The sequence below is a fragment of the Ursus arctos genome, unplaced genomic scaffold (assembly GCF_023065955.2).
Source record: "Ursus arctos isolate Adak ecotype North America unplaced genomic scaffold, UrsArc2.0 scaffold_31, whole genome shotgun sequence".
In the NCBI taxonomy this organism is placed as follows: Eukaryota; Metazoa; Chordata; class Mammalia; order Carnivora; family Ursidae; genus Ursus; species Ursus arctos.
The window spans coordinates 23,182,419-23,203,433 of record NW_026622997.1 but is presented as its reverse complement, the minus strand read 5'-3'; positions in this window follow the sequence as shown (position 1 = coordinate 23,203,433).

The following is a 21,015-nucleotide window of genomic DNA, read 5'->3' as shown; positions in this document are numbered from 1 at the left end:
TTCCTGACTTCTTAAGGTGAGAAGAATACTACCTCATGAGTGGAAGATAGGTTAGATGCCAGTCAACTTCTTTGAATATGTTCCTATGTAACTAAAGAAAGACATGACTTAAATAATTTATCATAATCATAACCATTGGGAGGGCAAGGAGCCACAGATAGAGACCATACTATGTTTGCGGACATTTACCTAAATACATGGCCTCTCATTCTTTTCAGAGAGAGTATTAGAATGCTGAGTCAATTTCTATAAAATGGTACCTATTTAATAATATTTATTTTCTTGGATGACAAGTTAGGTCTTCTTTAGAATCAGAAGAGAGATGATCGAGGGAAAAGGAGAAGGGACCACACCCTGAATCTTCTTTTTAAAAATCATGTTCACTGGACATTCATTAATTCATCAATCATTTGTTGAGCAGATGCTCTGTGTCCAATACCATGGTAGGAGCTGAAGACTCAAAGATGAATAAGTAAAGCTTTGTCCTTGCAAAGTTGGCTGTACTATTGGGGGAGACAGACCTGTACATGAGTAATGCAGTGAATAAGTACTAATAGACAATCGTCGTGAGAAGGGGAAGCGAGGAATGACTCACTGTGCATCGTGGGGAGTCAGGAACATCCTCATTCATGAGTCTTAAGGGATTCACTGAGACGTTGGGGGCTAGAGAAAGGCAGTTCTGGAAGAGGAAACAGTGCAAAGACCACGGTGATTTGAACGAGTGTGGAGATGTTCAGAAGTGGGAGGGGAGCTCAATGAGACCCACAGGTAGGATCATGCAGGAGGAGGACCTGAGAGTGATGCTGGGAAGGTGCCACATTTCATGCTGGGGCTTTCAGACTTTCTCGTGGAAGAAGTGATGTAATGATATTACATGGGGAAATGATTTGATCAGAATCTAAGAGAAAATCATCGAAATGCTTAGTGACACTGAATCTACAGAGGTAATTGAACAACTGTCCTTCAGAGTAGCTTTTTGGGGATGCTCATTTAAAAATTTTTGTTCAAATAAGTTTGAGAAAAACTGCATCCCCATTTCCTCCTGGAGAAATTTTATATGCCAGAGCTTACTAGTGGCTCCACGAAGACCAGCATTAAAGATGTTCGTGTTACTTTATTTAACTCGGAATTTCCCAAACCTGCATGCACTAAAATGACTGCCAGAGGAAATACTGGACATCTGGTTTAAAGTTGGATTTCAGATGAACAACGAATAATTTCTAGTAGAAGTAAGGGATATTGCATGGGACATGGTATATGGAATCAGAATTCTAAGGGACACTTGAACAGTGCTTTACAATTCAAAGATTTTCTGGTGTGTTTCTGATGAGACAAGAAAAAGACTACACCCCCCAGAACTCTATGCCTCCCTAAGATCTGCTTGATGACATTTAAACCTGTTTATATGAATTGTGGTAGGTACTAAATATTTGTTATCTTTTGTATGTGTGTGATGAAAATTTTAAAATCTACTCTCTTGGCAACTTTCAAATATACAATACAGTATTATTAACTATAGTCTCCATTCTGCATGTATGCTATATCCTCATGAATTATTTATTTTAGAACTGAAAGTTTGTACCTTTTGATTCCCTTCACCCATTTGGTGACTCGCCCTCTCCCTGTGCCCCACTTCTAGCAACCACCAGTCTGTTCTCTGCATCCATAACTTTGAGTTTTGCTTTTGTTTTTGTTTTTTTCTACATAAGTGAAATCATATGGTATTTATTTTTCTCTGTCTGACTTATTTCACTTAGCAGAATGTCCTCAAGTTCCAACCATGTGGTCTCAAATGGCAAGACTTTCTTCTTTTTTGTGGGTGAATAACATGCCATTGTAGGTATATAACCACATCCTCTTTATTCATTCATCCATTAGTGGACAATTAGGTTGCTTCCATATCTTGGCTATTGTGAATAATGCTGCAATAAACATGGGCGTGCAGGTTCTAGTTAGTGTTTTTTCCTTCTGGTAAATACCCAGAAGTGAAATCACTGGATTATATGGTTGTTCTATCTTTAATTTTGTGAGCAACCTCCATACTGTTTTCCATAGTGGCTAGACCAATTTACATGCCCGGCAGAAGTGCACAAGCGTATCTTTTTCTCCATATCTTAGCCAACATTTGTTACTTCTTATCTGATAGCAGCCATTCTAACAGGTAGAGAGTGATCTGATTGTCATTTTGACTTCTATTTCTCTGATGATTATAGATGTTGATCACCTATGCATGTACCTGTTGGCCATCTCTATGTCATCTTTGGGAAAATGTTTGTTCAGATCCTCTGCCCATTTTTAAAACAGACTTAATTTTTTTGCTGTTGAGTTGTGTGAATTCTTTATATATTTTTAGATACTAACCCCTTAACAGATAATAAGATTTGCAAATATCTTCTGCTATTTCATAAGCTGACTTTTCATTTTGTTGGTGATTTCCTTTGCTGGGCGTTTTTTAGTTTGATATATTCCCACTTGTTTTTGTTTTTTTTTTTTTGCTTTTGTTGCCTTTGCTTTGGTCCCAAATCCAAAATCTCATCACCAAAAACAATGTCAAGGAGCTTATTGGCTATATTTTTTTCCAGGAGTTTTATGGTTTCACGTCTCATGTTCAAATCATTTATCAGTTTTGAGTTAATTTTTGTGTAGAGTGTAGGTGGTCCAGTTTTATCCTCTTCATGTGGCTGTCCGGTTTTCCCACCAACATTTATTGAAGAGATTATCATTTCTCCATTGTATATTCTTGTCTCCTTTATCATAGATTAACTGACCGTATTTACGTGGATTTATTTATGGGCTTCTGATTCTGTTCCGTTGATTTATGTGTCTATCTTATGCCAATACCATACTGTTTTCTAAAGTGTCATAGAAAATATATCATTACTCTTTTTTTCCTATTTTATTTTCTAATTTTTTGAGTTATAATTGACTCCCCATGTTACGTTCGTTTCTCGTGTACAACATAGTGATTCAGCACGTTTATACATGATGCTATGTTCACCACGAGTGTAGCTCCCATCTGTCACCATACAACACTATCACAATACCATTGACTATATTCCCTATGCTGTACCTTTTATTCCCATGACTTGTTCCTTCCATAACTGGAGGCCTGTGCCTTCCACCCCTTTTCACCCATTTTGCCCATCTTCCCACTCCCTCTCCTCTGACAACCATCAGTTTTCTTTATTTTTACAGGTCCGTTTCTGGTTTTTGTTTATTCATTTTTTTTTTAGATTCTACTTATGAGTGAAATCATATAATACCATCATATTTTGATTACTGTAGTTTCATAATATAGTGTGAGAGCAGGAAGTGTGATGTTTGATGTCTCCAGCTTTGTTCTTCTTTCTCAAGACTGCTTTGGCTGTTCAGGGTCTTCTGTGGCTCCATTCAAACTTTAACATTGTCTGTTCTATGCCTGTGAAAAATGCCATTGGAATTTTGATAGGGATTGCATTGAATCTGTAGATTACTTGGAGTACTACGGACATTTTAACAATATTAATCCTTTTAATCCATGAGCATGGAATATCTTTCCATTTATTTGTGTCTTCTTCAATTTCTTTCATCAGTGTCTTACAGTTTTCTATGTACAGGTCTTTCAGCTCTTTGGTTAAATTTATTCCTAAGTATTTTATTCTTTTTGGTGCAATCATAAATGAGATTTTTTCCTCTTCAATTCTCTAATAGTTCACTGTTCATGTATAAAAATGCAACTGATTTTTGAATGTTAATTTCGTATCCTGCAATTTTACTGAATTCATTTATTAATTCTAACAGTTTTTTGATGGAGTCTTTAGGGTTTTCTATATAAAATATTATGTCGTCTACAAATAGAGACAGTTTTGCTTCTTTCTTTCCAATTCTGATGCCTTTTATTTCTTTTCTTGCCTAACTGCTGCTAAATAACAAAATCCAACCAAGTACATTTGAAGATCTAATTGGCTTTATTATGTGACTCATGAATCGGGCAGCACCCCATCTAGCAGGTAGAGAGGCACCCCAAGGAGTTGCACACAATGGAAGATTCTTATGGATGGGGGTGGGGGCAAGAAAGTTATTAGTACAAGAAAGGATTGTTCCAGAGGAGGCTGTTTACGAGGGAAAAAGCCAAGTGTCTTATCTTGCGGATGACCTCATCTCTCTTTGGGGGATGGAGAGGACCCAGATGACAGACTCATTGGCGCGGATGGAAAGACAGATTTCCTGACTGACCGGTTAAGGCCACATTTCTGAGGAGGCTGAAACTGCAATTACATTGGGTATTAAGTCCCAGTTGGGGAATTCAGTCTAAATGACACCAATTTGGGCCCATAGGTTTGTGTGGGTTTTTTTGTTTTTGTTTTTTGTTTGTTTTTTTTAACAATTCCCTCCTTTTGATCAGACTCTCAGTTTACTGAGAGATAAGATCAAATCTTAAGGCATTAAAACCACTCTCAGCTACAACTCTAGTTCAGGTTTTGTTGCTCCTTTCTTTGGTATCTACAGATCATAATGTTTTTACTTAGCCTCTGTGATAGTCATAGGTCATGGCTTCTGGCTCACATTCTTCAAATTGGTTATTTTTTTTCAGTCCTTTGATGTTCCAGTGTTAGGGAGATCACTTGCTTGGTGGGTAGTGGCTGCAAAACATGCATTTAAGGCTTTTGAGAGAATACGATGCACCGGGGTGATTATTATGATTACTATAAGCAGGATAATTCCTAATATTTGGAGTGCACTTTAGACCACGGTTCTTAAGACCTAAATCATTCAAAATCAAATAAGTCAAAGAAAGTCCCCATGGAAGAAGTCACTTTTTAAAGCCAAGCAGCTTGTTCTTATGTAATTGAATTTTAACTTCCCCAGAAGCTTAATCCAGGCATACACAGAACAGACACCTCCTTGCTCAGCTAAAAGATAATCAAGAGATATACTATTACCAAGGACAACTTTGGCCAGAGAGTCAAAGGACTTTTGGGCTGCTATTGCTGTAGTTTGTAATGATTTTAAGAATTAAGGAGGTTTTTGAGGTTTTATTTATTTGAGAGAAAAAGAGAAAGACTGAGTGGGGGCTGGAGCAGCGGGAGAGGGACAAGCAGACTTCACGTGGACAAGCATGGAGCCCAATGTGGGACTCGATCTCCTGACCCTGAGATCATGACCTGAGCCAAAATCAAGAGTCAGACACAATGAACTGAGCCACCCAGGTGCCTCAAGAATTAAGGAGTTTTTGATCATAGCCTCATTTACATTTATCCCTAACCAGCGAAATAAAGACCTGCCAAAAGAAGTGCCCTTTTTAAATTCAACAATGTGAACTTAGGGGAGTGACCAATGAGATGTCTTATTTTGTTTGCGAAAAGTTAGAGGCACAGTTAGGTTTTTTCCCAGCCTAAAATAGAAAAGGTTACCCCAGCTTAGCAGTGGCCTGGGAGACATGGGAGCCATCCTTCTAGACCAATGTCAGAGTAAAGGAAAGGAAAAGAAAGAGACTATGTTGAAAGTATAGAGTCTCTATCTGGTGTTTTGTTTTTTTTTTTTTTTAAGATTTTATTTACTTACTTGACAGAGACAGCGAGGGAGGGAACACAAGCAAGGGGAGTGTGAGAAGGAGAAGCAGGCTTCCGCTGAGCAGGGAGCTCAATGCAGGGCTCCATCCCAGGACCCTGGGATCATGACCTGAGCTGAAGGCAGACGCTTCACTGCTGAGCCACCCAGGCGCCCCTTGATCTGGTGTCTTGACAGAAGCAGGCGACTTCTTCCCCGTCAGTTTGAGGTGGAGCTCTCTAGCATCTTAGGTTTTGCAGCAGTATCAGTGGTCAGAAGCACTTGGCAAGCTTCCTTCTAAGGGCATCTCTGATGATGCTTTAGAATGCCGGTCACCAGGCTCTCGACTTTGACTTACAGGTTCCTTTGAATTAGGATCCAGGAAGGCTTCTTTAACTGTTGATGACAACCTCGAGCATAAAACCTTAGAGACAGTAGCTGGTCATACTAGCAAGAGACAAAAAGGGATCAGTAGAAGGTTCCATACTGGTAGAATTGCAAGAATTTCACAAGGTTTCTGTTAAGACTCCTATGATTTATCTAGTGAGGTTCAAGCTTTGATCACTGGGGATAGTGGAAAGTGCACCCCAGTTGGGAAACAAATTTATTATTATTATTATTATTATTATTATTATTACTACTACTACTACTACTACTACTACTACTACTACTACTACTGTGAGGGCATCAGCCTTGTGACTTTAATCTATCCAGAAAACACACACAGAATAACAAGAACATATTAATAACTCATACTAGTTGGTAGTTAACATTTTTTAGAAGTCTCTACACCAATGTCTATTCATAATTTGAGTCATCTTAAATGTACTATGGTCAGTGAATGAATGCAGAAACCAAGAAATGAGGTTTGTTAGGGAGCTAAGAAGAACCAAGTAGCCATCTTGGACTTCTCATGGCCCTGTTTACTGAATTTACAATCATTATTTGTCTATATTAATGTTTTTCCTCAAACAGACTGTAGCCATGTCACAATGACATTAGGACAAAAAGGCCTGGCAATGAGAGGAGAGTTTTTCACAGAAGCAGAATAGGCTTTATCTACACGTACTACAATTTTATAAGTATAATCTAAAAAAGTCTTAATATTATTTCTTTGACAATATTTTCTGTGTAATTTACATATTTAATAAGCCTAATTAGTTTGAATTCTTTTGGAATACGCCAGGTCCGAAGACTTTTTTTTTTAAAGTTGATTTTGGGAAGTTTGTCAAAAATATCAGAAAAGGTTTTAAAGCACTTATCTAAATAGGATCATAGATCATTATAAAACTTAGTATTTAAAAGGCCAAGAAAATTGGGGCACCTGGGTGGCTTAGTCATTAAGTGTCTGCCTTCAGCTCAGGTCGTGATCGCAGGGTCCTGGGATCCAGCCCACGTTGGGCTCCCTGCTCAATGGGAAGCCTGCTTCTCCCTCTCCCACTCCCCCTGCTTGTGTTCCCTCTCTTGCTGTCTCCCTCTCTCTGTCAAATAAATAAATAAAATATTTTAAAAACAAGCAAACAGAAGTCCAAGAAAACAGAGAGAAGACCAAATTTTAATTTCGTGTAACTGAATGCAAGGAGGTTGCTGCTTGGGAAGCATGAAATTGAGCAAAACCCAAGGAAGTATTGGAAGCCAAGAACCTTTATTACTTAATACAAATAAGAGACAGGGAGATGGCTGTCAAAGCACTGTCTTCCTGTGGAGTTAGCACAGGAAGCTTTATTCATAGTATTCGGGGGCAGGGGCTGGCATATACATTAAGGAACTCACACGTGTTCTACCACTTGGGCACTTTGGCTCGTTGTACATGTCTAGTGTCTCAACATGCTAGTGCATACGTCATATGTCCAAAACATGGCAGGAAACCCAACCCGTAGGAGGAGATCTTTGTATTATAATGACTAAAGGTAACTTCAGGACAACTCGGGGGGGCTTCTGCACAGGTCTTCAGCTCCAAATCCACACAAACTGGCTCATGTAGGAGGTTATCAGGCAAGACACACCTAGCAAGGGACTATCAAAAGAAACAACATTGCATCTCCTTGGTGGGAACTGCTGGTGTTGCAAGACAAAACACATTCTTTCTCTGCTTTTGTCCCTTCCTCCCCCTCCTTTCTGCTAGTAATTTTCAACCCTCTGATTTGAGTAACTTCCAGTTGCATCCTAGCTAACATTTGCACCAGCTTAATTTGGATATTAAAACTTACTGTAATCTTAGCCAGCTTGACCACACATTAAAATTCAAATTTTTTAAATAAATTTCTATTTTTTTCTATATTCTCATTTTGTCCTCAGTTTTCACTTTAAACGAGCTTCATTTTAAGGCAAAATTATTATTATTTATGTATCTCATATCTCATGTTCTGGCATATGAAGGTTTAGTAGTTTTAATTACATATCAATTAGAATTTTTAACCCTTAGTAATCTTGGTTTCTAGTGAAAACTAAGCAATTGTGAACAGTCTGTCACATCAACATTTTTTAAAATTGCAAATTTATGAGTGCATTAAAAAATTTTTAGAAGCATATGCCTTTTTAATTAATTTTAATGTAACACTAGCATATCTAAATATTTTTAGTTTCTCTGTAATAAGAAGCTAAAAGTAGATAAACCTATACTTAGTAATTAGTATTCTAGTATTTTGTCTTATTTGGAAATGATTTAGATATTTAATGAATTTAACTCAATTCATTATTTAACTTAGCAAAACTTTTAAGATTTTTAAGTTACCAAAAAGATTTGGGAAAACAAGTGTTGGGGAGGAAGAAATTTTATTTTTCCTTTAAGGTCCTGGACTAAGAATCAAATTGATGTGAGACAGATTTATGGGAGAAAATCAAATTTAGTTTCCAACATGCAGAGACTCTGCATAGACATGAAATATTAAGGTCAGGCAATATAAGACTAACAGGACAACTTGAGCTAAAGAGAAGAGGAGGAGTCTGGGGATACAGGAAGACCATTAGCAGGAAGAAGAAAGAAGGTGTTTGGAAACAAAGGTTGTCCTGCTATGCAGGTAAGTTTCTTAGATAAAGAGGAATCTCTATTAGTAGGTCTTTTTCTGGTATAGGTAGGCAGTTTTGGCGGGGGGGGGGGGGGTGTATAAAGAGCTTTTCCTGAATCTGCTGGGTTTTGACTGCTTTTAACTCAAAATAATCTTCATGCCAAAGTGGCCCATCTTGGGGTGGTCGGCCCTTGGTCCCTACACTATTTGGAAAATTTACCTAAAATTTTTTATTTAAACTACTTGTTTTTATTTTTTTAAGTTCTATTTATTTATTTATTTATTTATTTATTTATTTATTTGTGGGGGGGGCGGGGAAGAGCACACAAGTGGGGGGAGAAGGGGCAGAGGGAGAGGGAGAAAGTACTTAAGCACTCTCCATGCTGAGCATAAAGCCAGATGCGAAGCTTGATCTCATGACCCCCAAGATCACAACCTGAGCTGAAACCTAGAGTTGGCCACTTAACCACCTGCACCACCCAGGGGCCCCTAACCTACTTGTTTTTAATAATTGTGTTTAGATTACTTACAAAAGCTTTATTAAACATTAGACAAAGTCAGTCATTATTCTAAGCTATTATTTTTTTGTGGATAAGTCTTATAAGAGATAACATAAACTGATTTGGCTAGTAAACTCAGGTAGAAAAAATTTTTTTATATTTAATGTCAACAGCTTCAACGACGTATTTATATTTGTGGGGGCCAAGGGAAGGCAGCCCCAAGATGGACCACTCTGACATTGAGATTAATTTGAATTAAAACCAGTCAAACCCCAGCAGTTCAGGAGAAAATCCTTATCTCCCCTTTGACTGCCTGCTTTGCCAGGAAGAGAGTTATTAACAAAGATTCCTCTTTACCTGAGAAGCTTATCTGCATTATAGGGCACCTGTGTTTTCCAAATACCTCCTTTCACCCTCCTGCTAGTGGTCTTTCTCCCCTTGGTATCCTCAGATCCCTAGCCCTCTCTTTAGCTCGTATAAGTCTTGTTGACTGACTATTTTTGGAATTTTCATGTCTGTCTGGATTTCTTGTACATACACTATTAAATTTTATCATCTCCTGTCTCATGTCAATTTGATTCTAAGTCCAGCTAGAAGAATCTTCAAAGGCAGATGAAGTTCTTCCTCCACAACATTTTGATCAAACCATCAATCACAGACTAGCTTTTATATCAAATATTTTCCCAGATCACATGAACTTGAAAAGCATTTGGGTTAGTTTTTATCGTTTTGAAGTTTAGAACTCCCAATCCTTGCAAATGCTTGTGTTCAAAACAACTAAATAGAATTCTTTCACAAATTAATTCTAGCAATATCATCACAAGGTAGGAACACATTTACAGCACATAGACACACGTGAATATACAGATAGATGCAGACTTTATAGCTACTTTTTTTTTTTAAAGGTTTTATTTATTTATGTGACAGAGATAGAGACAGCCAGTGAGAGAGGGAACACAAGCAGGGGGAGTGGGAGAGGAAGAAGCAGGCTCATAGCGGAGGAGCCTGATGTGGGGCTCGATCCCAGAACTCCGGGATCACGCCCTGAGCCGAAGGCAGACGCTTAACTGCTGTGCCACCCAGGCGCCCCAATAGCTTCTATTTTATTTATTTATTTATTTATTGAAATATTTGATTTTTTAAGTAACCTCTACACCCAGTGTGAGGCTTGAACTTACAACCCCCAAATCAAAAGTTGCATGTTCTACCAGCTGAGCCAGCTAGGCACCCCCAATAGCTTCTATTTTGAAATCACTGCCTTGAAATAGTTACAGAATTTACTAGGTATGAAAGTCGAACCTGAGTTTGCTTTTCTGGTGGATCGAATAAGTTAAGGTTATTGATCTAGATGGCTAATGCTTTTTTTTTTTTTTAATATTTTTGGAGAAAACACTTAAGATTTGTATTTGTTCTTGGCAAGTCAAATTTTAAATCACCTGTCCGCTGTTTTTACTTGATAAGATTTAGCTCCCTGGAATTTGAACTTTAGAGATGGGCTAGATAAAGAATTCCTGCAGAAGACCAGGCAGAACATTGTATATTTAGATTGTAAAGGCACAGGGGGAAAAAGCAAGCACTTTCTAGAAGGACTTTTATTCTCTTAAGGACAGAAGTTTTACAATACTTATACGCTCCTTGAGATAAATACGGAAGATTTTTGGAATTAGTAAAGAGGATTGGTCTTTGAATTATTTTTGGAACTATACCTCTGGTCCTATAAAGACTAGATTTGTAAAACACGGCTGTTTTTAGTTTCTCAAGGAATCAGGCTGTTGCCTAAAGCATATCGAATGACTCACATATCCATCTTCCTATGAGAAAGTCTTCTTTTTTTCTGGGTACATTTAGCTTAGGGCAGAAGACCTAAAAATTTTTTGTTGGGCTCTGAATATCAGCTTTTAATTTGGCCAGATTTTTTATTATAGTTTTTATCTAAAATCTTTTTAAAATATCTTGTTAGGTTTTAGCTGGGACAAACAGTAAAGATTTCTGGCAGTATATAACAACCTCATGGGCCTAAGAGGCATCCTCAAAGAGGGTGTAAAAGATGCTATTTTTATAAGATCTAGAGCCACTCCCAAAGAAAGCCAAAGAAAGAACCAAGGCAGGCGGAAAGCCAAGCCATGTTCTCAGAATGTAAAACAAGATGGTCAAGAAGGGAACAGCTATTCCCAGGAGAAAAGGATCAATAACCAGTGGTTCGGGATTTGGAAAGGAAGGAACACCATGAATTTTTATTTCCCTTTCTCAACTGGGCTCAGATGGTAATCTATTTTTAAAACAACTTTTGAGGACTCTGCCTGGGTTTAAGAAATTAACTGTGGCCCTTAGTTAGTCTTTGACCAGGGAGTGAAAGATCTCTGAGGAGGGTCACCTGTAACCTCAGGTGGTTTTATTTTAAAAGGTAACCATCACTTCCAAGTGGAAAGGCAGTTCAGAGAGATAGTAGACTTCCTACTCAGGAAAGAAGGACAGAGAGGACCAGTAGGAGTCACAGCAGTGTTATAGCCTTTTGTCCTAGGTACCTCTTGTGCTTTTAATTCTTTCATTAGCCTTTTGTTACAAATCTTTCGATTAAACTATTTTGGAATCTTGAAGTCTTTTGGAAGCTTCTGCATACCAATTGAAATAGGCATCCCATTCTGTTTACTTAATTTAAGAGCCTTTGCTTTTTTTTTTTAAGATTTATTTATTTATCTGAGAGAGAGAGCGAGTGCATGCATGTGCGTGCATGAGTGGGGGGTGGGGCAGAGGGAGAGGCAGAGAGAGAATCTCAGACTCCCCACTAAGTGTGGAGCCCAATGCGGGCCTCGATCTCACAACCCTGAGGTCATGACCTGAGCTGAAATCAAGACTTGGACGCTTAACCGACTGAGCCACCCAAGCGCCCTGGAATTTTTTTTTTTTTTTTGAGTCTTTACTTTCAAGTACACTTATTTAATGAATAATCTTGTCTAATTAGAACAGTCCCCACAATGGCCACTGTAATTCTAAGTTTTTAAAATAATTTCTTTTATATTCCTAGATACATTTAACTTCTGGAGCTTAAGTGCTTAGGCATAAAATAAGCAGGTGTGCTGGAGAGCAGTGTGCTCTTTAGAACTTGAAGATCTCATTAGCTAAGTCTTTGGGTTTCTTGGAGCTGAACTAATAACCTAAAAGGGATGTGCCTCGGGGTTGGGGATTGTGCACTTTACAGGGTACCTGGTGGCAAGGACGTTTTCCTGAGGTTGGCAGGTGACCCAGTGTCAATCTAACGTGTTCCATGACCCATTTATCCTATCAGGGGAGTCTTCTTGAGGTGGTAAGCACTATAACAGCCATTAAATGCTTGATCCATGCCCACTGATTTTGTGCTTTTTGGCCTCTGAGATCCCACTAGCAATAGCCTGTTATTTACACAAAACAAGACAAGCAAACATGTGCCTTTAATAGATCAGCGGTATTTCACCCTGATCCTGTGCACACCACCACCAATTCCCGCGGAACCTTGCTGAGGTTTTCTACCGGAGGAATTGAGACCTGAAGGACTAGGGGCTTGGCTCCAGGCAGATCCTTCTGCCAGCTCAGTTAGGCTCCAGGCAAATATGCCAGCTCAATTGGCTTTGGGCATAACTGTCCTCCAGCTCAAGCTCGCCCACTCTGTAAAGGAAAGCCAAGTAGACCAGGAGCTCAAATGCAAAAAGACAGTTCAGATGGAGAGAAACTTAATCATAGACCCTGGAAACTATGAGAAAGACAGTGAACTCAGAGAGTTTGCAGGTAACATGCCTGTGTTTCTCATTGTCCCCAAATGCTGCTGGAAGTTTGTTTCCAATGTCATCACTGCCACCAGTTCTGTTAAATAACAGAACTCAAACAAGTACATTCGACAATCTAATTGGCTTTATTAAGTGATTCATGAATCAGGCAGCACCCCATCTAACAAGTAGAGAGGCACCCCAAGGAGTTGTACACAATGGAAGGTTCTTATAGACCCAGGCGGTGGGGGCAAGAAAGTTATTAGTATAAGAAAAGGATTGTTCCAGAGGAGGCTGCTTGCTAGGGGAAAAGCAAGGTGTCTTCTCATGCAGATGACCTCATCTTTCTTTGGGGGATGGAGAGGACCCAGGTGGCAGACTGATTGGCAGTGATGGAAAGAAACATTTCCCAACCGACTGGTTCAGGTCAAACTGCTGGTCTTGTAAATGGGTTCTGAAGTGTTCCCTCTTCAGTTTTTGGGAGGAGTTTGAGAAGGGTTAGTATCCATCCTTCATTAAATGTTTGGCAGAATTCAGTGAAGGCATTTGGTCCTGGACTTTTGTTTGTTGGGAGTTTGGTTTTGTTTGTTTGTTTTGTTTTGTTTTTTTGATTACTGAGTCAATGTCTTAACTAGGAATCGTGTCTTCAGATTTTTCTATTTCTTCATGATTCAGTCTTTTCTTTTTTTTAAGATTTTATTTATTTGTCAGAGAGAGAGAGAGAGAGAGAGAGAGCAAGCACAAGAAGGGGGAGCAGCAGGCAGAGGGAGAAGCAGACTCCCTGCTGAGCAAGAAGCCTGATGTGGAGCTCGATCCAGGACCCTGGGATCATGACCTGAGCTGAAGGCAGATGCTTACCCCACTGAGCCACCTCCCCCAGTCTGATTGCATGCCCGCTTTTTGTACCGCAAATATTCCTCCCTATGCCAATATAGCTCTATCAGAATATTTGCCAAATAAACTTGCTGTAATTGCTGGTTTACTTGAGTCTTTTTCCCACATTAAACCATTAGCCCCTGGAGACCAAGGTGTAAGTCTTCTTCCATTCTATGTAACTTTATATTCTTAGCACCTAGCATCAGTCCAGCCGTATATTCTGTAAGTATCTGTTGAATTATACATTGAGAGTCACTGTCTTTCCATCTGATATTAGTAGAACCTCGTCCATATTCTCTTACTGTCACCACAATGCCGAATGGTCCTGAAATGAATTGTCAGGAAGAAAAGATCATTATTTTCCATCTTGAGAGCTACAACAGTACATCAAGTTGAAACACAAGAGAAAGACTTTACCCTCTGAAGAAAAGTTTTAAATAGTGCTACTTGTTGGTTCTAAGAACCATAGACAAGGCTGTGCCTGAGGTCATTAGGAGGGGGCAGCTTGACCCACAAGGGCTCTTTGTCGAAGAGGCTGATTTATAAGCAATCATGATGATTTTGCAAATGGCCACTGTGGTCCCCAACAAGACATAATCCATATCTCCTCAGCGTGGTAGGATGGTTGGGCTTGCTTTGGTCCATGTAGTCATCCCTTGTGCTCAGATAAGAATAGTTCTGAGTGGTATCCCCTACAAATGCCAAATGCTAGAAGGAAAGTTGGAATTCTCCTCCATTTAAGGATAACAAAGTTATAACTTAGTTAATTATGGCTTTGTTGGAATAAGAGTTAAGAATGAGCATGGTAACATCTCTCTTCTGTGTCTTGTTCTTTTCTTCCATCTCTCCTAGTTCCATTTTTACCACCCAACCTAGGTGGAGAATAGATGCTGTGGGACCTTAGTTTAAAGGCTGAAGCCCTTCGGATGGAAAGAGTGGCTTCCACAGCAGGCATTTGATGCCGTGTCCCTCAAGAATCCGAACAGAAACATGCTTCCCCCTCCTCTCCTAGTCACATCCCTAATTTTGAGTAGCTGTTTTAAAATCTCAGCCGCAAAGATGAAAATGCAACCTAGCCACCCAGAACAAGCTGCCTGTGCCCTTGTGATAGACCAGGTGATGAGGCATTTTCCTTTGATCATCATTTGGGGTTGTTGGGCTGGGAAGATGGGTGAAGCCTGGGGAAGAAGATCAGTAGACACACACTGTAGTGTTGAAAGATGCTTTGCTTTAACTTTGGAGGTTCCGTTTAGTTAAAGGACCAGGTGCTAGAAAGATAATAGTTTGCAAAACAAATACAATCCCCACCCTCATAACAAGTCCCTTGCCCTTGTGGACGAGTAAATATAAGGAGATACAGACTAGTCTTATGATAAGGGACTTAGAAGATGCTAAAAAATTATCCAGGAGGAGAGGATCGTATGTAGCCTGCTGATCGGAGGAAGTAAGTGAAACTGTCCAGCCCATCTGTGTAGACGGGTAGATAGCTGCCTTGACTCCTCTTGCTCCAGGGCAAGAGTGATGTCAAGGATCTGCCTTGGGCAATGGAGAGTCTGTAGCCCAGGTGTCCCTGCTTTTTGCAGCTTCTTTAAGTAACTAATATGGTGAGAGAGTAGAGGCAGTGGTGGTAGAATCAGTGAGGGCTGGCAGGGTCAGAGTGAGGAATGTCACTGTCTATCAGGCTAGCTGGGACAGCCTTGACTGTGTTCCATCCATCAGGAAGTAAAGGTCGGCTTGCCATCCCACTGGTGAGGCAAGGCCATTAGCAGCCAAGCGAGGTTGCAGAAAGAATAAAAGCAACATGGCACCCAAGGGCAAGGAAGAGCAGCCTGAACAATATCTCGGGTTTGTGAAAGGAGTTACTTGGGGTCCATGCACTTGTTTGGAAGGGGAGAAATGAGGGAGGACCTGTCCCCCTGTCTTCTGAAGTCTTTGGATTGGACTGTGGTTGTTTGTCACTGGAAAGGAATTGTCCTTAGAGGGTCTCATCTGGACAGTGAGTGACCTTGTATTCTTTTCAGGTTGTTCTTTTACCGTTAGACTTTGCATGTCCAAACCAATAAGACAAGGGAATTTAATATCTATTTCAAATAGTTAAGCCCAAATAATATGGTGATGGAGCCAGGAAGAGTCAAATATACTCTACCCCTTTTTTAAAGACATTTTGAAAACATCTGTATTTGTGATCGTTGGCATTTTACAAGGATGCTGTTGCCCAAGATTGCCGTTAAGACTGGAGCACAGGCAGGATCCTGTGATTACAAGGTTCCTTGGCAACTAAGTGCCTTAAACAGTGTTAGAAACAGACTATAAAACAGAAGTCTGTGCTGTGTCAGGATGCATTTAACAAGACTTCAGTGTCTATGTGGTATTTTTATGATGTGCAAAGCAGTAAGGCAAGTGAGCCTGACAGCCCAACATAGTTACTATAGTAATAACCAGTGTAATTTTGAGATCTACCAAACATTTTTTTAAAATTAAAGATGTTTAGGGGCACCTGGGTGGCCCAGTTGGTTAAGTGTCTGCCTTCAGCTCAGGTCATGATCCCAGGGTCCTGGGATCGAGCCCCACAACGGGCTCCCTGCTCAGCAAGGGAGTCTGCTTCTCCTTCTCCCTCTGCCTCTGCTTGTGTTCTCTCTCTCTCTCACTCTCTCTCTCAGATAAACAAATAAAATCTTTTAAAAAATAAAAATAAAGATGTTTAAATATTTTGATAGGGCTCCCTCTAAAATAAAATATATCAAAATATAGAATATTCATTCGTTTGCTAAATACTCAGACTTCACAAGGTCCTTTTATAAAGACTCTTAGGAAAAAGCGTTTAGAAATTTAAATAAAATGAGCAGCTGTCACTGGAGTGATTTCTTGAAACCATAATCCAATCTGACACCTTAATTTTCCTTTGCACTAAAAACTATAGCCTCTCTTCTGGTATTGTCAAGAATTATTGACATGCAGTTAAAAATGACTCTAGCATACAGAGCATAACAATCTCTTTGACAGACTGAAAAATTGATACGTATCAAAGAAACAGCCCTTCACTACTGACCAAGTTCAAACCCCTCTTGTCATCATAAAAGCAATAAATAATCAATCTTAGATTGAAATGCATGTTGTGCTCACCCCACTTCTAATATTTTCAGGGCCCAGTAGGGAATACAAAGAGATGCTCACATGCCAAAGGTCTAAAAGTCATAAACCAAGCTAACAACTTGCTCCCCAAAATGTGTTCTATCCTTCTGTATTAACAAATATACTTTCGTGATCAGAAAGGCAAGCTCAGATTTAGAATTCTTGGACCCCTTAGTGTTGTATGCCTGTAATTCCCCTCTCCCAGGCCACCCTCTCCTCTTCTCACCACCGGCTCCATCCTGTGCTGCAGGGCCTTGTGGAACGTAGTCCATGTGGATGCCCTAGCCTTCAAGCTCTGTCCACCTCTCACCACTTCCCCAACAGCCGTCCATGGCCACTTGCAGGTCTAGGAGTGGGTTTCCAGCTCTTCTGTCCATCCTTGGGCCGGACCCAGAGAAGAGACCAGTGAAGGTCCTGGAGGAGGGCTCAGGGTCATTGGGGGAGGGTATTCCAGGGTCTTGGGTACCTGGAGTCTGATCTAGAAGAGAGGTCATGGGTGCCAGTTTGGTGTGTCTCTTTGATCATGGAGAGAGGGCGTGGCCAGAGAAGAGCAAGAGTGAGCTCTCTAAAGTATCGGATCCAGGGTGGGAGCCTCTCTTGCCTACAACACAGGGTGGGTTCCAGGTGACTTCTTTGCACTTAACTAAGGCTGAAACCACCCCCACTCCTATCTAACAGTGTTTTACTCTCCCACAGTGCCTTGTCTATTTCCCTAGAATAATTTTTATAGACTTCTGGACAAACACTAGGCTGTGCCATCATTCATGGGGAAAATAGCCAAAGTAGTTTCCAGATATTACTGGAAGTTTGGGCCATATAGAGGATATTGAAAGCAGGGAACTGAAACTCTCCTCTTGCATTTGGAGGCTTCTTCAACATGGCAAACTTTCTACAATAAGCAAATGCATTGACTCCTTTTGTCAGGCCCCCCTTCCCCATGTGACCTGTACGTCTTGCTCCTTCTTGTGAAGGATGCCAGAAGGGCTGAGGGCCCTGTATCACCTTCGCCTCTGTCCCATGGTTCTCTCAGCTCCTGCCCTTGGTATCTCTCTGTTTGCCATCGAGAGTTTCTTTGTGGGTCAAGGCTTGACCTAGATCTCCTGAATCCTGGTATGTGCCGCTTTGCCCACAGAATGCCAATTCACCCCCCCCCCTGCCTCCCGCCTGCCGAGTGATTCATCCGGGGGCGGGCGGAGTGGGGGAGGCCAGCCCTACCTGGAAAACTGTGCCTTGTGGATCCTAGAGATTTGGTTGCTCTGTGCTTCTCATTTGATTTTGCCACTTCAACCAAAGCAATCAGAGAGATAAGAATAAAGCTACTTGTTGACATTTTCTCATTTCATCTTGGGAACTAGAAAATGAAAAGAAAAACTATCTTTTTTTTTTTTGGAGGGGGCATCTCCCTTCCTCTTGTACTATGCTCCTTAGCTCATTTCCTGCTGGGGCAATTTCAGGTTCAGGTTTTTTAAAGTTATGAATCCCATGAGTGACTCAAAACCAATTTGGGGAGAGGAAAAAAAAAAAGCTAAGCTGGCTGTCTATAAAGTAGTGAATATGTGTTATTATTCATGGAACTTTTGGCGAACACCCACTAAGGCCTTATTCATCCATTCATTCAGCAAAAATATGTTGAGGCAAAAATATGCTCCGTGGATGGTGTCATATATAAAGGCAATTAAATACTCTTTTCTGTGAGAGGCATAGGTTTTTTTTTTTTTTAAAGTCAGATCCTTATTTTTCTCATGACAGCAACAAAACTTAGAAGTTGTAGTTACTATAAATTTGTCAACTGTGTTGCTATTTTTTTTAAAAAAAGGAAATTATAGAGTTCTGTTAACCCAGATATACTATGATAATGAGCTGGTGTGTTAAACAGTTACTTTCCAAGTCACAGAGCTGAGAGAGACCTCAAAGATGATACGCACAAGTTTTCAATTTCACTAATGAGAAAAGGGAGTCTCAGAGAGGGTGAATGGCTTAGCCTGTGGAGTCTGGAGCTTCCACCTTTTCTTTTCTTTTCTTTTCTTTTCTTTTCTTTTCTTTTCTTTTCTTTTCTCTTCTTTTCTTTAAAGATTTATTTATTTATTTGAGAGAGAGAGAGTGCACACACACGAGCAGGGGAGATGGAGAGAGAGATAATCTCAAACAAACGCTGTGCTGAGTGTAGAGCCTGATGTGGGGCTCGATCTCACAACCCTGAAACCATGACCTGAGCTGAAGCCAAGAGTTGGATGCCTAATCCCTGAGCCACGCAGGCTCCCCTGGATATTTCATTTTTCTATGTGCAAGCACCTTCTCCAGCAACAATCGTGATAGTTATTATTTATGTATTATGAGAGCACGGCACTACTGATATTCACGCATCTTTGTAAGATAGGCATTATCATTCTTAGAGACAGAGAAAGCAAGGCTAAGAGAACAAGCCACTTAGGCAACGATGTCCTATCTGGTGGTGGAGCCAGAATTGGAAAAGCAAGAATCCAACCCTCAAGGTCACATTCTTTCCACACTCCCACCATACTTTCCACCTCTTTTCCATACCCCACGCTGCCAGGAGCGTTTTCTTCTCCTTGTCATCTTTTCTTGTATAACCAAGACCAAATGGGGATGAATGACAATCTGTCTCTTGATATATTTGTCTACTTCGTCATTTGTTCCTTCCTTCCTTCTTCTCTGCATAAACACATTGAGTCAAGTGCAATGAAAGATGAATTGGTAACATAGGGACCTGACCCTTAAGCTATTCAGTGTCTAAAAGGGGATCTAGGACTTGCTCACAAATAACTGTGGCGTAAGATAGAATGTAACAACAAATTATCAGAAGTACAAAGTGTTATAGGCATTCCTGTGTTGGAGGAAAATAATATAATTTGATACAGTTTGGAAGGTTTAAGCATTCTGGGGAAAAAAAATCTTGCAAAGATTATGAGTTGTTTCACTCTTTGGCCTGTAGGGGGAGGGCACAGGCTCATGGAGATTTTCTTCTTTGAGAAAGGGTGTAATGCTTTATCAAAGAATAATTTGAATTAACAAACTTAAGGGAAGATGAGGAAATTTGGGTTTTCCAAATGGGTTCTTGGAAAATAAAAAGCTTCTAAATTTCTAGACAGTCCAGGCTTCTAAGATGTGAAAATTTTACATGCTAACTAAAATTTAGTTAACAACTAAAAATATATAGTCATTACATTTGCTGGGCTCTCACCCTGAGTTATATAAATTTGAATGAATTGATACATAACTAAACATTCAAATTTTTATGGAAATGAATAAAAACTCAGTTGAATAGGAAGAGATTCAATTGGGCAAGAGCCACACTTAGTTGTTTTGTTTTTGGTTTTTTAAGATTTTTGTTTATTTATTTGAGAGAGAGCTAGAGCATGAGCTGGGAGAGGGACAGAAGGAGAAGCAGAGGGAGAAGCAGACTCCGGGCTGAGCAGGGAGCCTGACATGGGGCTCAATCTCAGGACCCTGAGATCCTGATCTGAGCTGAAGGCAGCCGCTTAACTGGCTAAGCCACCCAGATGCCCTCACACTCAGTTATTTTTGCAGGGGTATTTCCAACCCTAAATGGCTATTCTATGGGGGAAAAATATAAAATCGGGGCACCCAGCTGGCTCAGTCAGCAGGGCATGTGACTCTTGATCTCACAGTTGTGGGTTCAAGCCCCATGTTGGATATAGTGATTACTTAAAAATAAAAATCTTTAATATATATATGTATAAAAATACATATACATATGAAATCAAATATCTTAACTTGTGAAATTACACAAGATCTTCATGATGTCTTAGGGCATTTTAAACTTAAATTACTTAGACTGAAGGCAGGTAAGAATTTCAAAGCAAATTTAGATCTTTTTTGTTCACAACCCAATAGCCTGGTGAATTCTAATTCTGGTTTCGAGATTTTTGGAAAAATGAAAAAGAAATGCACTATGCATGAGAAGGAAAGCATGCTCTAAGACTAAGTAGGTTAAAGCCCACATAGCAACAGAAGAAAATTATTACTCAGCCTTTGAATACTGTCTTCAGATGTATTACTCCTGTGCTCACAACCTGCTATTTAAACTAAAAGTTAAGGGGTGCCTGGGTGGCTCAGTCAGTTAAGTGTCTGCCTTAGGCTCAGGTCATGATCTCAGGGTCCTGGGATCGAGCCCTGAGTAGGGCTCCCTGCTGAGCAAGGAGCCTGCTTCTCCCTCCCCCTCTGCTCTTCCCCTCCCCCAGCTTTTCT